This window comes from Mustela putorius, unplaced genomic scaffold, assembly GCF_011764305.1.
Source record: "Mustela putorius furo isolate JIRA1106 unplaced genomic scaffold, ASM1176430v1.1 tig00537227_pilon_pilon_pilon, whole genome shotgun sequence".
Lineage (NCBI taxonomy): Eukaryota > Metazoa > Chordata > Mammalia > Carnivora > Mustelidae > Mustela > Mustela putorius.
The window spans coordinates 30,642,652-30,661,057 of NW_025422368.1; positions in this window are offsets into that span (position 1 = coordinate 30,642,652).

Consider the following 18,406-nt stretch of genomic DNA (forward strand, 5'->3'; position numbering starts at 1 on the left):
AGCAGAGAGGAGGAAGGACTGAGAAAATGAGTACCACAACATCTGATACCCGTTACCAAAGAATTCATGGTCAGCGGGGCACATACAACGGAAGCTGATGTAATATTTCTGCTGCTGGGGTAGAGATACGTGGTCTTGGGATTCATTTCAGCATCAAGTAACATTCAAAAGAGTCATTGATTTGGAGTCTACGAAACACTAAATTACTAAATTTAGTAAACACTGAATTTACTAAAATTTCTCAAATGAGTTGGTGAATACATTCTGAAATAAAAGAATGTATATAGCATGTCACAGAGTCAAATATGTTAAAAATCCACCTACCTTTGCTCATCTCCATGAAGTTCTAAATATTGCAGAAGTCCCCATTCCTGACTAACCTTTCTGATTTCATCCAAAACGTTTTTCTCTCTCAAAACATGAATTCCAGCTTTATAATATTATCTCCTGTTTCTTTTATATTACATTGGAGACTGATTTAATCCTGCTCTGATGAAGCAAACTCTTCATCATCCATTATTATGAATGACTCCATAGTTTCAGCTAGAAACTTCCATATAAAACAGTGAGGTGGAGAAGTTTGCTCTTTGTCCCTGACATACCAGCGGTATAAAAATGCCTTGGGATTGTAAATTTTCTCTTCTTTTGGTTTTCTTTCTTTTTTCCTGTAATTTCTTATTCTTTCCCCCCTTCTCCTTTATCCGTTTTCTTTATGTCCTCTTTTCTTCTCTTTATTGTTTTTTCCTTGTGTAGATCACAAAAGTTTTCTCAAAAGCAAAATGTAAATTAGCCATCACTTAAAGTCAATAATCCTTACCACAGCCTGAAATGCTTTCTGTATTGCCTTCCTGTGTCAACCTGCTGGAGCTTATCTAATTACAGGATGCAAAGTCCCTGAGAAGGATTAAAGTTAAGTCTTGGTATTAACTGGGGTGACAGTCACAGTCATGTAAACTTCACCAAATATACCCAAAGCACACACACTCCCTCTTCTTTCTCTTTCTGTCTGTTTTTCTCTTTCTGTCTCCATTCCAGATCTCTTAGTTCATTCCTGATGGTTACTTCTAAGTAAAATTATATACATATACATATATGGTGAAAGAAAAAAGGTGAAAAACAAACAAACGATCATTGGATCATTGGATTTCTGGAATCTAGGGATGTGCCTCACCAGAGAGTTGTGAAGGTAATGAAGCTGTTTTGAGGCTCTCATTCTCGTTGTGTTCTTTGAAACTGCTCCCCTTCTATTTGTCTCTGTTATGTTTACATTTAATGCTTTGCGGGTGGAAAAATTTAGACACACCTCTTTTCAAATTAGACCTTCACCCTTACCGGCTGCTCAATACCTTTCTTTGTCAGTTGTCACACCTTGAAAATAAAAATAACAATGTCTATTTCATCGAATTGGAGGCATTAAATCAGAGAGTATATCTGAAGGACTTCATGTAATATAAAGCAAACAAAAACCAGTCCACACATGTTTCTTATGTCCTCACTTACCTTTCTTTACTGGAATATATTTTCCTGAAAGGGTCTACTATCAGAAAGCTAAACTAAAAGGAGAAGTTTTGTCACTGAATTGGTTGTCCTGAAAGACTTCAATTTTAAGCTTTATATGTAATAAAAAAGTATCAAATTTATTCTATATTGAAGGGGATTCTAAAATGTTTGAGCTGGTAGAATTGAGATAGAATTTCTTTCAGTAAATCTTATCTGCTGGAGAGGATAATGTTTGAATATTCAGTTTTATTAGTCAGAAAGCTTCTTTCACTATATTCTTGTTAATAAAATCATTTAAATATATGAAACACGAAAGAAAAGTGAAACATTATGGTTTCCAAATCTTTACCTGGTTGTAGATTATCAACATCTGAATATCACAGTTTTACTTTAAACACAATGATGTTTTATATCTTGCGCTAGATACCATAGGAACCATTAATCTCTATTTCTAATAAAACTTCATAACTAGTTAAGTGTAGTTGTTAAGTAATTTCTTTTTATAGTAAAAGCTTTTACAATTAACAAGCCAGACACTGATTCAAGTCATTATCAATTTTTCTGTGATTATTATAGCTTCCATAATAATCTGCACTCGATTAACATGGATTTGGCTGTACTTTAAAGAGCAGCATCATTAGCTTTGGTTTCACAAAGAGATGAGAAGAAAGTAGACTTTTAAATTCACGGGGTCTCAGAGTTACAAACTAACACCAGATCTCTCGGACCAAAGACACAATTCATGTTGTACTTCATTTTGAACACAACTTATTTTTGTTCCAAACTAACTTTGGGAATTTGTATTCATTAATCATCTTTACAATTGTCTACTTCTTATTTAGATTTCAAATTTGAACAGAGTAACACCTAGAAACTCTGCAGTTACACAGCAGAAAACCTACTAAGTTATAATTAATATTTATCATCCAAAGAAAAATCGTCCCCCCTAGGGGCGCCTGCATGGCTCAGCTGGTTAAGCCTCTGTCTTTGACTCAGGTCCTGGGATGGAGCCCCACATCGGGCTCTCTGCTCAGCAGGGAACCTGCTTCCCCCTCTCTGCCTGCCTTTCTGCCTGCTTGTGATCTCTGTCTGTCAAATAAATAAATAAAATCTTAAAAAAAAAAGGAAAAAGAAAAATCTTCCCAGAATGGAAGTCCAAGAGGTACAGTCATGCCTCAGATATTTTGTAAATGTGGTTGAGTCTAGACAAATAGTGACTAGGTAAGACAATAACGATATTCTATTAATTGAACAGATTAAAGTTCAAAACACAACTAAACAGTAGACAGTTTCTGGACAAAAGGAACCAGAGAGAATTCTGAATGGAGAAAAACTCAAAGGATGGCTTCCTGAACACCCGAAACCCCCAGGGCATCTACTAGGCAAGGCATTTGGGGCAGCTGGAAGTCTACCGCAAAGCCCAGAGGAGGGTTACTGAGAAAGGATGGGGAAAACAGAAGAATTACGAATGGAAATTTACAGGCTCATATACATAGCTCATAGTTAATTTTCTTCAGTACATTTACCAAATGCTGAGGTTGCATGGAGCACAGGTCTAAAGTTTTGCAGAAGAATTTTGAAGAATGTACGAGACTGTTACTGTTCTCATGAGGATAGAGATTAGAGGTTTTCACTGATACAGGAAAACCCCACAGAATACATACTATTTTTATTTAAAAGTAAAAGCAAAAACAAAACAGAAACCTGGGAAGCGGTATAAATCAGAGGTGGACTCAGCCTTACTAAACTTCAGCCCAGCCTTGATTTGACATAATCTCTGGTAAGAGTAAGATGATCAGCCTCTTCTCTATCTGATCTGTGAAATGAAGGAGAGAACTTTCCAAGATACAGAAAATAAGGCATGAAAATAGCATACAAGCCTCTAGACTATTTTAGAAACAAAGTGTCTGGAATTTGGTCAGAGGTTAAAAAACATGTCAAAAACTAGGATCATAAGAACAAAAGCCAAAGGAAACAGAAAATATAAATGGACATCTATGTAAATGCTGATAGACATATATAGATAGATAATAGCTAGACAGATTTAACCAAAGTGGCTAGAAACATCTAATACTAAATTAGATACAGTATAAGATTAGAGAACTAAATGATATGACAATAGAAAATATTTGAACATTTGTATTACAGAAAAATTATGAACATTGAAAAAAAAAAGTGTTGTAGAAATAGACTTAAAAGCATTACTGTTGATGAAGTCCAGAAGTAGAGGGCATAGAATACAAGGAAAAAATCAACCGGAACCGTTAGAATTCAAACAAAATTAGAACAATACATTATTGGAAAAATTAGTTAAAACATATTCAAGAAGTACCAAAATACTCTTTCAGTATGAATATAATGGTAACTCTACCTAGGTACATCCCAGTTTGAGTACTGAAAATCAAAAATAACAAAAAATAAAAGCAGGCAGAGAAACAAAATCACATTTCCTTCAAAGCAACAAGGAAGCTGATGGCTGACCTTTCCATGGGTGTGATGGGAGCTGGAAGAAATTGAATTAAATCTCCAAAGTGCTGGAAGCAATTAACTCTCACCTTAGCAATCACATATATCCAGTGAAAATATTTTTCAAAAGCAAAGATGAAATCGTTTTTGAACAATTAAAAACTGAGGAATAGTTCACAAGTTTAGAAAAACAAAAATTGAGACAAATTGTCACTAGATAATCTGTAACAAAAGAAATAGGAAGTGAAGTTGTTCAGGCAAAAGGACTTTCTAGCAGAAAACACAGCTATGCAAGAAGGAATGAGAACCCCCAGAAAGGGCACATATAAGGGCAAATACAAATGAATATTGATTGAATACTGATTTACAAAACAATGTAAGGTCTTACAAATTTTAAATCTCCATGAAATATGATAAAAAATGGTAAATAAAGTTGAAGTTTCCTAGGGTCTAGTATTACTGAGATAGTGGAAAAAATGGTGCCTGGATGGCTCAGTCGGTTAAGCAGCTGCCTTGGGCTCAAGTCATGATCCCAGGGTCCTGGGATTGAACGCTACACCAGGCTCCCCGCTCAGAGGGGAGCCTGGTTCTCCCTCTGCCTGCTGCTCCCTCGCTCATGTTTTCTCTCTCGCTCCCTAACTCTCTCTCAAATACATAATCAAAATCTTAAAAAAAGAAAAAAATGAAATAAAATAATTATATTAGACTATGAAGTGTCAAATACAAAATATTTTAAAAATATGTAATGACTACTAAATAGGGAGTACAAGATAATTTAGAAAACTAGCAAGGTAAATCTAAATAATAAAAAATTTTAAAAGATTTTATTTATTTATTTGACAGTGAAAGAGAGAGCGCAAACAGGGGGAGTGGCAGGCAGAGGGAGAGGGAGAAGCAGGCTCCTTGCTGAGCAGGGAACCCAATGTGGGCTCCATCCCAGGACCCTGAGATCATGACCTGAACCAAAGGCAGATGTTTAACTGACTGAGTCCCTGGGAACCCCTAAATAATAACAATTTTTGATTTACACATAGAAGGGAAGAAAAGGGAGATAAAATCACAAGACAAATGAATTAAATGCCACAAAAATTTTGATATATTTAAAAACCCAAATACATCAATATGTATGTTTTTATGTAACTGAACCAAAGATAGAAGACATAGATTGCCAGACTTCCTAAACAAAAGAAAACTATAGCCTGGTTACAAGAAATATTTTTAAATGTAAGACATTCTTAGAAGATGGAAAGCAACAAAGCATGCAAACACTAATCAGAAGAAAGCCAAACAGCCCAAAAAATGGACTCAAGGCAAGAAGGACTTAAATTGTTGTATTTCAAGATATGTTTCAAAATATGAAGAATCTGTCAAAAGTTGACAGAAAACAAAGAGACAGACAAATGCATAATCCTAATGGAAGACCACATTAAGCAAAAAAAAAAAAAAGAGAGAGAGAGAGAGAGAAAATGTACAGATTTTATTATAATTAAGAAATTTAACCTGTTAGGCATATAGATAGTATATGGATTCTTTTCCATAGCATATATAGTACTTCCTCAAGTTAACCATGCACTGTTATTAAAATTAAATGATTTAATTACTGAGGGCATGGTTTCTGATTATAGTGAAATTCATCTAAATGATAATCAGAAAATTCTCTATTTCTCAGAAATGAAACAAAGTGCCAATAAATAACTGAGAGATCAATGAAAGAAATGTGGTAGAAATTGGAAAAAAGTCGAATCAAATGGAATAATGATATGACTCTTGAAGTAACTTAGTCACACAAACAGGAACACTTTCTAAGTTTCTGTGTTTAATTAAGCCTGACAAAGGAATTTAAAAGGAGAAAATTACTGACAAAAGTTACTGAGCAACGTAAATGGAAAAAAAAAAATCTCAACAAAGAATACCAATAGAATTTAAAAATATATATGCATATATTCGAAGTCTATAAGTGTGTATTTATGAACACTATATAAATACTTACTTAAAATTTAGTATGTATATGTACATACATACACATACACATATGAAAATCTAACAAACTAAAGTTTATTTTAGGGTTGAAAGGTTGGTTTAAAATTAGAAAAAAATAATCCATACAACTCACCACATTTTAAAAGGGACAAAACTCATTCAATCAACTTGATAGTTACAGAAGAGATAGTTGACAAAATTCAGTGTACTTTCCACAGTGTACTGTCCCCCAAAATCACCCACAAAAAAACCTTTTAACAAATCAGGTGTAGCAAGGTACTCCCTTAACCTGAAAGGAAATTCCTACCAACAGCTCCTGCAAAACAGAAACATATATTTGATGAAGACTTCATGAAAGGAATGGCCCCTCCTCTTGCCATTACTGAATATTGATTTGAATCATGTCCATGCCCAAATAGTCATGAAGACGAATGCTCAGAGCAGCAGTATTCTCCAAAGCCACAAACCTGGAAACATTTGCAATGTTCAAATGAACTAGAATGTATAACTTCTGGTCTGTTCACTCAATGGAATAGTGTAACATAATAATGACAAATAAACCACATTTACCCACAATGACATGAAGCGGTGTCATGGAAGAATCTCACAAACAGAACTTGAATGGACAAAACATAGCACAAGAGTGTGCACATACATTACACACATTATATGCTGTTGTGGGTGCAGAGAGTGTGTGCACTTGGGTGATGTAGCTGGAAGACAATAGAAGGAGCTTTGGGGGTGTAGATCATCAGTTCTTTTTTTTTATCTTGATGCTGGTAACATTATGGTTTCATTTCTGCAAATTCATCAAGCTGTATGCTTTTTACACTGTATACCCTTTCCATTTCTTTTAAATTAAGTTTATTTAAAATAACATAAAATAAAAATTCTGAGGGAATAGAGTGGTAAAATACAAATACATCAGATTTAGAGGCTAATTTCGTATTGTAAAGGCATAAAAGGAAAGATGATCGCACACTTATTTTGTGTAATTATTCTCCATAAAAAGAAATTGTTTCTTTTGATCCTAACTCTTGGTACATGTATATGTGTATGTGTACGTGTACATGTACATGTATGGATATGGATATGAACATCTCTTTCTGATGCACAGATCATTCCTCATTTCTGTGGAAAAAACCCGCCATTTTAAGAGGAGGGCAACCCAATTACCTTAATCAAATCATAATTCAAGTTTAGATCTGAAACCTATTTACTCCAGCATGATGGATGATGATGCTTGTGAATTTCAAACTATTTAATATTAGCCTCATTGCATTTCTCAGTAGTTGGTCTTGAAACATGAGGCAATGTTTTCTTCTGCCAGTGTTCACAACAGACTTTATACAAAATTTAATAAAAAACTTTTAAAGAGTTTTCATCCCGAACCATCCTGTTCCTTATTCCTTTTCAATGGAATGTCTTAACACAGTATATACTAGAAGACTTAAAGTGTACACACGTGTGTGTGTGTGTGTGTGTGTGTGTGTGTATTCAGCAGTAGAAAGCATTTTTTCATCTGAAATCTAATTGTAAATAATCTATATGTAAAAGCAGCCTTTAATGTAGTTCTTTATCTTTTTGGAATAATGTGAAAAATACTGGACTTTTAAAACTATGATGAATAATGTTCTTTGCTTTAATCAAAACATATACTTCAACTGTTGTTAACCTACCATACTAAACTTGAACCTAATAAAATATTCTAAGCATGTGTAAAAAAGTTTAATAACAGTGAAATGTTTTTCATCTACATCCTCTCCTTAAGAACCACTAGAGCTAACCATGTAAATCTATTTTACAAATCTTATGTTATTTTTTGCCTTTTTCTCACATTTCATTAAGTTTCTCTATGTATATCACTAATGAATACATACTATAGCTATTAATACATTTTCACATAAACAAATTAAAAATTATATTCAAGGATATGTAAGATTTTTTTCTAAAGTACTTTTATCTTTTTGTAATAACTTTTAAAAAATGTGTTAGAATAGTGTAAAATTTTGTTATGTCCTCTGTAACAAATTACAATTAGCACTTCCATTATATGGTTTTATACATATATATATATATGTTAATATGTTATTAAATTATACCAAAGATATATGATTTCTGAATATCAGTAGAGCATTCGAGATAGAAATAAAATAATACGATGAAATATTATGAGAGGTAATCCTGTATATTTTTCCCATAGCAGCTTGCTTATAAGAAATGTTTTTGATTAAAAAAAAAGTAGAAATTACCTTCAGGGAAAATTCCAGTATTCAGCACTATTTGTGTATGGCAAGAAAATGCTCATAAAAATTATAATGTACCAAGATAAAGCAATTAATGTATTTATTGATACAGGTAGGGATTCATAGATTTTTAAGTATTTTTGAACTCTTTCATGGAGACAAAAGTAGAGATGCATTTATAGGTTTTAAACAAGATGCTAAAATGGTAGGTTGGTATTTCTGAAGATTTTCTTTGGCAAGGTAACAAATGGATTGAAGATCTATATGACTGAACTACAATGCATTTCAATGATGATGTTTATTTGATAGATTAAATTTATGTCTGTGGAAAAAAGTATTAAAGGTAGTAAATGATATGTTTATGCATTGAAAGACTACACTTGATCTTAGCCAAAAGGCTGAGAAGTGATTGTGCATGGAAGACTGAACATAGGTAAGATGTCCTTGCTCTTTTATTGGTTGATAGCCTAAAAGCTTCTATCAAAACTTAAGCAAGTTTTTTGGTTTTTTTTTTTTTTTTTTTTTTGGTAGTCACAGGAAGGTTTTTTGTAAATTTATATTGAAAGAGAGGCTCTATAATAGCCAAAACAATTTTGAGAAAGAGGAATAAAGTGGGAAGAGTGACTCTCCCTGGAGTTGAGGCTCCCTAGATAGCTAGAGTGATGAAGACAATGTGCTATTGGCAGAGAAAGACATAGAGGTCAATGCATTCCAACAGAGAGCTCAGAAGAGGCCCATATAATATGTCCAATTGGGTTTTGACAAAGATGCAAAAGCAATTCAATGGAGGAAAGAGCCTTTTCAACAAACTATGCTGGAGGAAGTGGGCATCCATAAGAAAAAAAGAATAGAGCATAAGCCTCACACCTTATAAAAATTAACTCACAATGAATCATGGGGGTGCCTGCGTGGCTCAGTCAACTGAGGGTCTGACTCTTGATCTTAGCTCAGGTCTTGCTATCAGGGTCCTGAGTTTAAGCCCCATGTTGGGCTCCATGCTAGGCATGGAGCCTACTAAAAAACAAAAACAAAAACAAAACAAAACAAAAAAGACAACAACAAACCATGAACTTAAATATACAATAAAAAACAGCAAATTTTCTAAAAAAAAAAAAAATTAGGAGAAAATCTTTGGGACCTATGACTAGGTAAAGAGTTTTAGACTTGTTATCAAACAAACAATCCATAAAAGGGAACTCCAATAAACTGGATCTCAGTAAAAGTAAAAAGCTTTGCTCTGTAAAAATCCTGTTAGAAGAATGAAAGGACAAAATAATATAATTGCAAGTCACATATCTGACAAAAAAATCCTTTTAACTATGCTATATGAAGAATTCTTAAATGTCAACATTAAGAAACCAAATACCTAATTAGAATACGGGCAAAAGGTGTAGACAGACATTTCACACAGAGGATATACCAAGAGAAAATAAACATTTGAAAATATGTTCATCATTGGCCATTACAAAAAGGGAAAATCATTTAGCATTCACAAGACAGAGAATAGGAAAGAAAGAGCTGCACAAGAGAACTCTTTAAAAGTCTCTGGAGGTAATCAACAGAGCACTGATTGGGGAAGCTATTCATAGAGAGGACAGAAACATATGAAAGTCTTAAAGAGTACATGGTGATCACATAGGGCCAGGAATCGTGCTTATTTCCACCAGCCAGACTAGAAAAATCTCATAACTCTTAGGACTTTGATAAAGTTTGGAGATGGGTCTTGCCTTAGAAGTGGTGAGTAATTCATCTTAAGCTAAATAATGCTCTAGTCTTGCCAAACAAACATAAAAGATAAGACACAAAAAGATCAAACTATTTCTGAGTAACACTGCATATGAGCATGGAATGTGAAAATATTTGTAAGAATAAAAAAACCATCCAGCACCCAGCAAGGTAAAATCCAAAATGTCTGGCATCCAATTAAAGATGATGAAGCATGCAAAGATTCAGGAAAATATAACCTGTAAAAAGGAAAATAAACAATCAAAACTAACTGAGAACTGACATATATGTTACATTTGGTGAAAAAGGATATAAAAGCAGTTGTGTTAAAATAGTTAACTAGAGACATAGAGGAAATAATAAAAAGACCCAAGTACAACTTCTGATATGACAAATACACTGAGTGTAATTGATGGCAGATGACATTGAAGGAGAAAAGAATTAGAGAACTTGAAGACATAACTATAAAAACATTCAAAAATGAAACACTCAGGAGAAAACAATTAAGAGGTTAAAGTGTAAAAGTGAATTTTGGACAACTTCAAGAAGCCTAATATATGCATCATGGTGATCCCCAGAAGAAAGTAGAGAACAGGAAGGCAGAAAAAACACTTGAGAAATAATGACTGCAAATCTTCTAAATTTGATAAAATATATAAAATCATGTTTCCCAAGAAGCTCAATAAATCTTAAGCACAGAAACCTAAAGAAAATTACACTAAAGTACATAATCAAATTGCTCCAAGTGAATGATAGTCTTTTTTCAAAAGATTTCAAAAGATTTTTGAAACTTTTGAAAAGGGAGAGGGAGAGAGAATCTCAAGCAGACTTGGTGCTCAGTGCAGATGGAGGCCTTCACGGGTCTTGATTCCATGACCCTAAGATGATGACCTGAGCCGAAACCAAGAACTGGAAGTTCAACTGACGGTGCCACCCAGGTGCCCTGAGGGTTAGGTCATGATCCTAGGGTGGTGGGATTGATCTTTGCATCAAGTCCTATACTGGGCTCCTCCCTCGGTGGAGAATCTTAAAAAGCAGCCAGAAGAAAAAACAAAGCAAAACATATTACTTACAGAAATAAGATAAAGATGACAGATTTCTCACTGGAAATAGCATAAGTAAGAAGAAATTAAAGCAACGTCTCTAAAATATTGAAAGAAAAAAATATAAAAAAATTATTGCCAACATAGAATTCTATATCCAGCAAAAATAAATTTTATAAAGGAAGATAAATAAACTCTGTCAGACATAAAACACTCCTGTCAATTGAAAGGAAAAAATACCAGGTGGAAATGTGGATCTGCATAAGAAGTAAAAAACATTGGAAAGAACTATATGGCTAAAGAGCTTTTTATTATTTAAATTTCTTTAAAAGCTAATTCATAAAATGGAAATAATAATGTGTTCTTGGATTTATAATATATGCAACTTAAAACATATAACAACAGTATCACAAAAGCCAGGAGAAGAGAATGGAACTATACTGATGTGAAATCCTTATGTTACATTTTTGATATAAAAGCGTAGGAAGGTGGATATATTCAGTTAGAGGTATACACTATAAACCCTAGACCAATCAAGATAATAACAAAAGAAACAGACAAAATGGAGTCATAAAAAATACTAGTTCTGGGAGGAGTCAAGATGGCGGAGAAGTAGCAAGCTGAGACTGCTTCAGCTAGCCGGAGATCAGCTAGATAGCTTATCTAAAGATTGCAAACACCTGAAAATCCATCGGCAGATCGAAGAGAAGAAGAACAGCAATTCTGGAAACAGAAAAACAACCACATTCTGAAAGGTAGGACCGGCGGAGAAGTGAATCCAAAGCGACGGGAAGATAGACCCCGGGGGGAGGGGCTGGCTCCCGGCAAGCAGCGGAGCAACCGTGCACAAAGTCAGGACTTTTAAAAGTCTGTTCCGCTGAGGGACATCGCTCCAGAGGCTAAACCGGGGCGAAGCCCACGCGGGGTCAGCGTGGCCTCAGGTCCCGCAGGGTCACAGAAGGATCGGGGGTGTCTGAGTGTCGCAGAGCTTGCGGGTATTGGAACGGGAAAGCCGGCTACAGAGACAGAGCCGACAGTAAGCTCACAGCTCCGTGTTACCTTGAACCGGTCGCAGGCTCGGTGAGCTCGGAGCGCGGCCGGAGGTCAGGCAGACGGGAGTAACTGGGCGCTGTTCTCTGAGGGCGCACTGAGGAGTGGGGCCCTGGGCTCTCGGCTCCTCAGGGCCGGAGACCAGGAGGCTGCCATTTGTATTCCCGTCATCTGGAACTCTACGGAAAGCGCTCAGGGAACAAAAGCTCCTGAAAGCAAACCTGAGCGGATTACTCACCCCGGCCCCGGGTAAGGGCGATGTAATTCCACCTGGGGCAAAGACACTTGAGAATCACTACAACAGGCCCCTCCCCCAGAAGATCAACAAGAAATCCAGCCGAGACCAAGTTCACCTACCAAGGAGTGCGGTTTCAATACCAAGGAGAGCAGCAGAATTCCAGAGGAGGAGAAAACCAAGCACTGAACTCATGGCTTTTTTCCTGTGATTTTTTTTAGTCTTGCAGTTAATTTAATTTTTTCTTTTTCATTTTTTTTTTCTCGCCTTCGGGTAAAATTTTTTTTTAACTGTTACCTTTTTCTTTTTTAACGATTTTTACTAGTTTATCTAATATATATATTTTTTCTTTTTTACATTTTTCTTAGGTGTTTTCTTTTTTAAAAATTCTTTTCTTTTCTTTTCTTTTTTTTTTCTTTTCTTTTTGTTTTTTTTTTTCTTTCTTCCTTTTTGAACCTCTTTTTATCCCCTTTCTCCCCACTCACGATTTTGGATCTCTTCTAATTTGGTTAAAGCATATTTTCCTGGGGTTGTTGCCACCCTTTTAGTATTTTACTTGCCCCTTCATTTACTCTTATCTGGACAAAATGACAAGACGTAAAAATTCAACACAAAAAAAAGAACAAGAGGCAGTACCGAAGGCTAGGGACCTAATCAATACAGACATTGGTAATATGTCAGATCTAGAGTTCAGAATGACAATTCTCAAGGTTCTAGCCGGGCTCGAAAAAGGCATGGAAGATATTAGAGAAACCCTCTCGAGAGATATAAAAGCCCTTTCTGGAGAAATAAAAGAACTAAAATCTAACCAAGGTGAAATCAAAAAAGCTATTAATGAGGTGCAATCAAAAATGGAGGCTCTAACTGCTAGGATAAATGAGGCAGAGAGAAGAAAGAATTAGTGATATAGAAGACCAAATGACAGAGAATAAAGAAGCTGAGCAAAAGAGGGACAAACAGCTACTGGACCACGAGGGGAGAATTCGAGAGATAAGTGACACCATAAGACGAAACAACATTAGAATAATTGGGATTCCAGAAGAAGAAGAAAGTGAGAGGGGAGCAGAAGGTATACTGGAGAGAATTATTGGGGAGAATTTCCCCAATATGGCAAAGGGAACGAGCATCAAAATTCAGGAGGTTCAGAGAATGCCCCTCAAAATCAATAAGAATAGGCCCACACCCCGTCACCTAATAGTAAAATTTACAAGTCTCAAAGACAAAGAGAAAATCCTGAAAGCAGCCCGGGAAAAGAAGTCTGTAACATACAATGGTAAAAATATTAGATTGGCAGCTGACTTATCCACAGAGACCTGGCAGGCCAGAAAGAGCTGGCATGATATATTCAGAGCATTAAATGAGTAAAACATGCAGCCAAGAATACTATATCCAGCTAGGCTATCATTGAAAATAGAAGGAGAGATTAAAAGCTTCCAGGACAAACAACAACTGAAAGAATTTGCAAATACCAAACCAGCTCTACAGGAAATATTGAAAGGGGTCCTATAAGCAAAGAGAGAACCTACAAGTTGTAGATCAGAAAGGAACAGAGACCATATACAGTAACAGTCACCTTACAGGCAATACAATGGCACTAAATTCATATCTCTCAATAGTTACCCTGAATGTGAATGGGCTAAATGCCCCTGTCAAAAGACACAGGGTATCAGAATGGATAAAAAAACAAAACCCATCTATATGTTGCCTCCAAGAAACACATTTTAAGCCCGAAGACACCTCCAGATTTAAAGTGAGGGGGTGGAAAAGAATTTACCATGCTAATGGACATCAGAAGAAAGCAGGAGTGGCAATCCTTATATTAGATCAATTAGATTTTAAGCCAAAGACTATAATAAGAGATGAGGAAGGACACTATATCATACTCAAAGGGTCTGTCCAACAAGAAGATTTAACAATTTTAAATATCTATGCCCCCAATGTGGGAGCAGCCAACTATATAAACCAATTAATAACAAAATCAAAGAAACACATCAACAATAATACAATAATAGTAGGGGACTTTAACACTCCCCTCACTGAAATGGACAGGTCATCCAAGCAAAAGATCAGCAAGGAAATAAAGGCCTTAAACGACACACTGGACCAGATGGACATCACAGATATATTCAGAATATTTCATCCCAAAGCAACAGAATACACATTCTTCTCTAGTGCACATGGAACATTCTCCAGAATAGATCACATCCTCGGTCCTAAATCAGGACTCAACCGGTATCAAAAGATTGGGATCATTCCCTGCATATTTTCAGACCACAATGCTCTAAAGCTAGAACTCAACCACAAAAGGAAGTTTGGAAAGAACCCAAATACATGGAGACTAAACAGTATCCTTCTAAAGAATGAATGGGTCAACCGGGAAATTAAAGAAGAATTGAAAAAAATCATGGAAACAAATGATAATGAAAATACAACGGTTCAAAATCTGTGGGACACAACAAAGGCAGTCCTGAGAGGAAAATATATAGCGGTACAAGCCTTTCTCAAGAAACAAGAAAGGTCTCAGGTACACAACCTAACCCTACACCTAAAGGAGCTGGAGAAAGAACAAGAAAGAAACCCTAAGCCCAGCAGGAGAAGAGAAATCATAAAGATCAGAGCAAAAATCAATGAAATAGAAACCAAAAAAACAATAGAACAAATCAACGAAACTAGGAGCTGGTTCTTTGAAAGAATTAATAAAATTGATAAACCCCTGGCCCGACTTATCAAAAAGAAAAGAGAAAGGACCCAAATAAATAAAATCATGAATGAAAGAGGAGAGATCACAACTAACACCAAAGAAATACAAACTATTATAAGAACATACTATGAGCAACTCTACGCCAATAAATTTGACAATCTGGAAGAAATGGATGCATTCCTAGAAACATATAAACTACCACAACTGAACCAGGAAGAAATAGAAAGCCTGAACAGACCCATAACCAGTAAGGAGATTGAAACAGTCATTAAAAATCTCCAAACAAACAAAAGCCCAGGGCCAGATGGCTTCCCGAGGGAATTCTACCAAACATTTAAAGAAGAACTAATTCCTATTCTCCTGAAACTGTTCCAAAAAATAGAAATGGAAGGAAAACTTCCAAACTCATTTTATGAGGCCAGCATCACCTTGATCCCAAAACCAGACAAGGATCCCACCAAAAAAGAGAGCTATAGACCGATATCCTTGATGAACACAGATTGGAAAATACTCAACAAAATACTAGCCAATAGGATTCATCAGTACATTAAAAAGATTATTCACCACGACCAAGTGGGATTTATTCCAGGGCTGCAAGGTTGGTTCAACATCCGCAAATCAGTCAATGTGATACAACACATCAATAAAAGAAAGAACAAGAACCATATGATACTCTCAATAGATGCTGAAAAAGCATTTGACAAAGTACAACATCCCTTCCTGATCAAAACTCTTCAAAGTGTAGGGATAGAGGGCACATACCTCAATATCATCAAAGCCATCTATGAAAAACCCACCGCAAATATCATTCTCAATGGAGAAAAACTGAAAGCTTTTCCGCTAAGGTCAGGAACACGGCAGGGATGTCCATTATCACCACTGCTATTCAACATCGTACTAGAGGTCCTAGCCTCAGCAATCAGACAACAAAAGGAAATTAAAGGCATCCAAATCGGCAAAGAAGAAGTCAAATTATCACTCTTCGCAGATGATATGATACTATATGTGGAAAACCCAAAAGACTCCACTCCAAAACTGCTAAAACTTATACAGGAATTCAGTAAAGTGTCAGGATATAAAATCAATGCACAGAAATCAGTTGCATTTCTCTACACCAACAGCAAGACAGAAGAAAGAGATATTAAGGAGTCAATCCCATTTACAATTGCATCCAAAACCATAAGATACCTAGGAATAAATCTAACCAAAGAGACACAGAATCTATACTCAGAAAACTATAAAGTACTCATGAAAGAAATTGAGGAAGACACAAAGAAATGGAAAAATGTTCCATGCTCCTGGATTGGAAGAATAAATATTGTGAAAATGTCTATGCTACCTAAAGCAATCTACACATTTAATGCAATTCCTATCAAAGTACCATCCATCTTTTTCAAAGAAATGGAACAAATAATTCTAAAATTTATATGTAACCAGAAAAGACCTCGAATAGCCAAAGGGATATTGAAAAAGAAAGCCAACGTTGGTGGCATCACAATTCCGGACTTCAAGCTCTATTACAAAGCTGTCATCATCAAGACAGCATGGTACTGGCACAAAAACAGACACATAGATCAATGGAACAGAATAGAGAGCCCAGAAATAGACCCTCAAATCTATGGTCAACTAATCTTTGACAAAGCAGGAAAGAATGTCCAATGGAAAAAAGACAGCCTTTTCAATAAATGGTGCTGGGAAAATTGGACAGCCACATGCAGAAAAATGAAATTGGACCATTTCCTTACACCACACACAAAAATAGACTCAAAATGGATGAAGGACCTCAATGTACGAAAGGAATCCATCAAAATCCTTGAGGAGAACACGGGCAGCAACCTCTTCGATCTCTGCCGCAGCAACATCTTTCTAGGAACAACGCAAAAGGCAAGGGAAGCAAGGGAAAAAATGAACTACTGGGATTTCATCAAGATCAAATGCTTTTGCACAGCAAAGGAAACAGTTAACAAAATCAAAAGACAACTGACAGAATGGGAGAAGATATTTGCAAATGACATATCAGATAAAGGACTAGTGTCCAGAATCTATAAAGAACTTAGCAAACTCAACACCCAAAGAACAAATAATCCAATCAAGAAATGGGCAGAGGACATGAACAGACATTTCTGCAAAGAAGACATCCAGATGGCGAACAGACACATGAAAAAGTGCTCCATATCACTCGGCATCAGGGAAATACAAATCAAAACCACAATGAGATATCACCTCACACCAGTCAGAATGGCTAAAATCAACAAGTCAGGAAATGACAGATGCTGGCGAGGATGCGGAGAAAGGGGAACCCTCCTACACTGTTGGTGGGAATGCAAGCTGGTGCAGCCACTCTGGAAAACAGCATGGAGGTTCCTCAAAATGTTGAAAATAGAACTGCCCTATGACCCAGCAATTGCACTATTGGGCATTTACCCTAAAGATACAAATGTAGTGATCCAAAGGGGCACATGCACCCGAATGTTTATAGCAGCAATGTCCACAATAGCCAAACTATGGAAAGAACCTAGATGTCCATCAACAGATGAATGGATCAAGAAGATGTGGTATATATACACAATGGAATACTATGCAGCCATCAAAAGAAATGAAATCTTGCCATTTGCAACAACATGGATGGAACTAGAGCGTATCATGCTTAGCGAAATAAGTCAAGCAGAGAAAGACAACTATCATATGATCTCCCTGATATGAGGAAGTGGTGATGCAACATGGAGGCTTAAGTGGGTAGAAGAAGAATAAATGAAACAAGATGGGATTGGGAGGGAGACAAACCATAAGTGACTCTTAATCTCACAAAACAAACTGAGGGTTGCCGGGGGAGGGGGTTTGGGAGAAGGGGGTGGGATTATGGACATTGGGGAGGGTATGTGATTTGGTGAGTGCTGTGAAGTGTGTAAACCTGGTGATTCACAGACCTGTACCCCTGGGGATAAAAATATATGTTTATAAAAAATAAAAAATTAAGATAACTGAAAAAAAAAATACTATTTCTTCCACAGACAGGAAAAGAGGAAAAGAAAAAGAATGAATGAAGCAAATAGAAAATAAACAGCCAGGTAGTATAAATTTACACATATAATTACACTAAATTTTAATTATCTAAATATTTTAGTTAAAGGCAAAGATTGTCAGATTGCAGAAAAAGTAAGACCCAGGGGTGTCTGGATGGCTTAGTGGGTTAATGCCTCTGCCTTCAGCTCAGGTCATGATCCCAGAGTCCTGGGACCAAGCCCTGCATCGGGCTCTCTGCTTGGCAGGGAGCCTGCTTCCTCCTCTCTCTCTCTCTCTGCCTGCCTCTCTGCCTGCTTGTGATCTCTGTCAAATAAATAAATAAAATCTTAAAAAAAAAAAAAAGTAAGACCCAGCTGTATCTTGGGGAAAACAAAACAAAACAAAATATCTCCACATTAAAAAAAAAAAAAAAAAAAAGACATAGGCTATGAGTTAA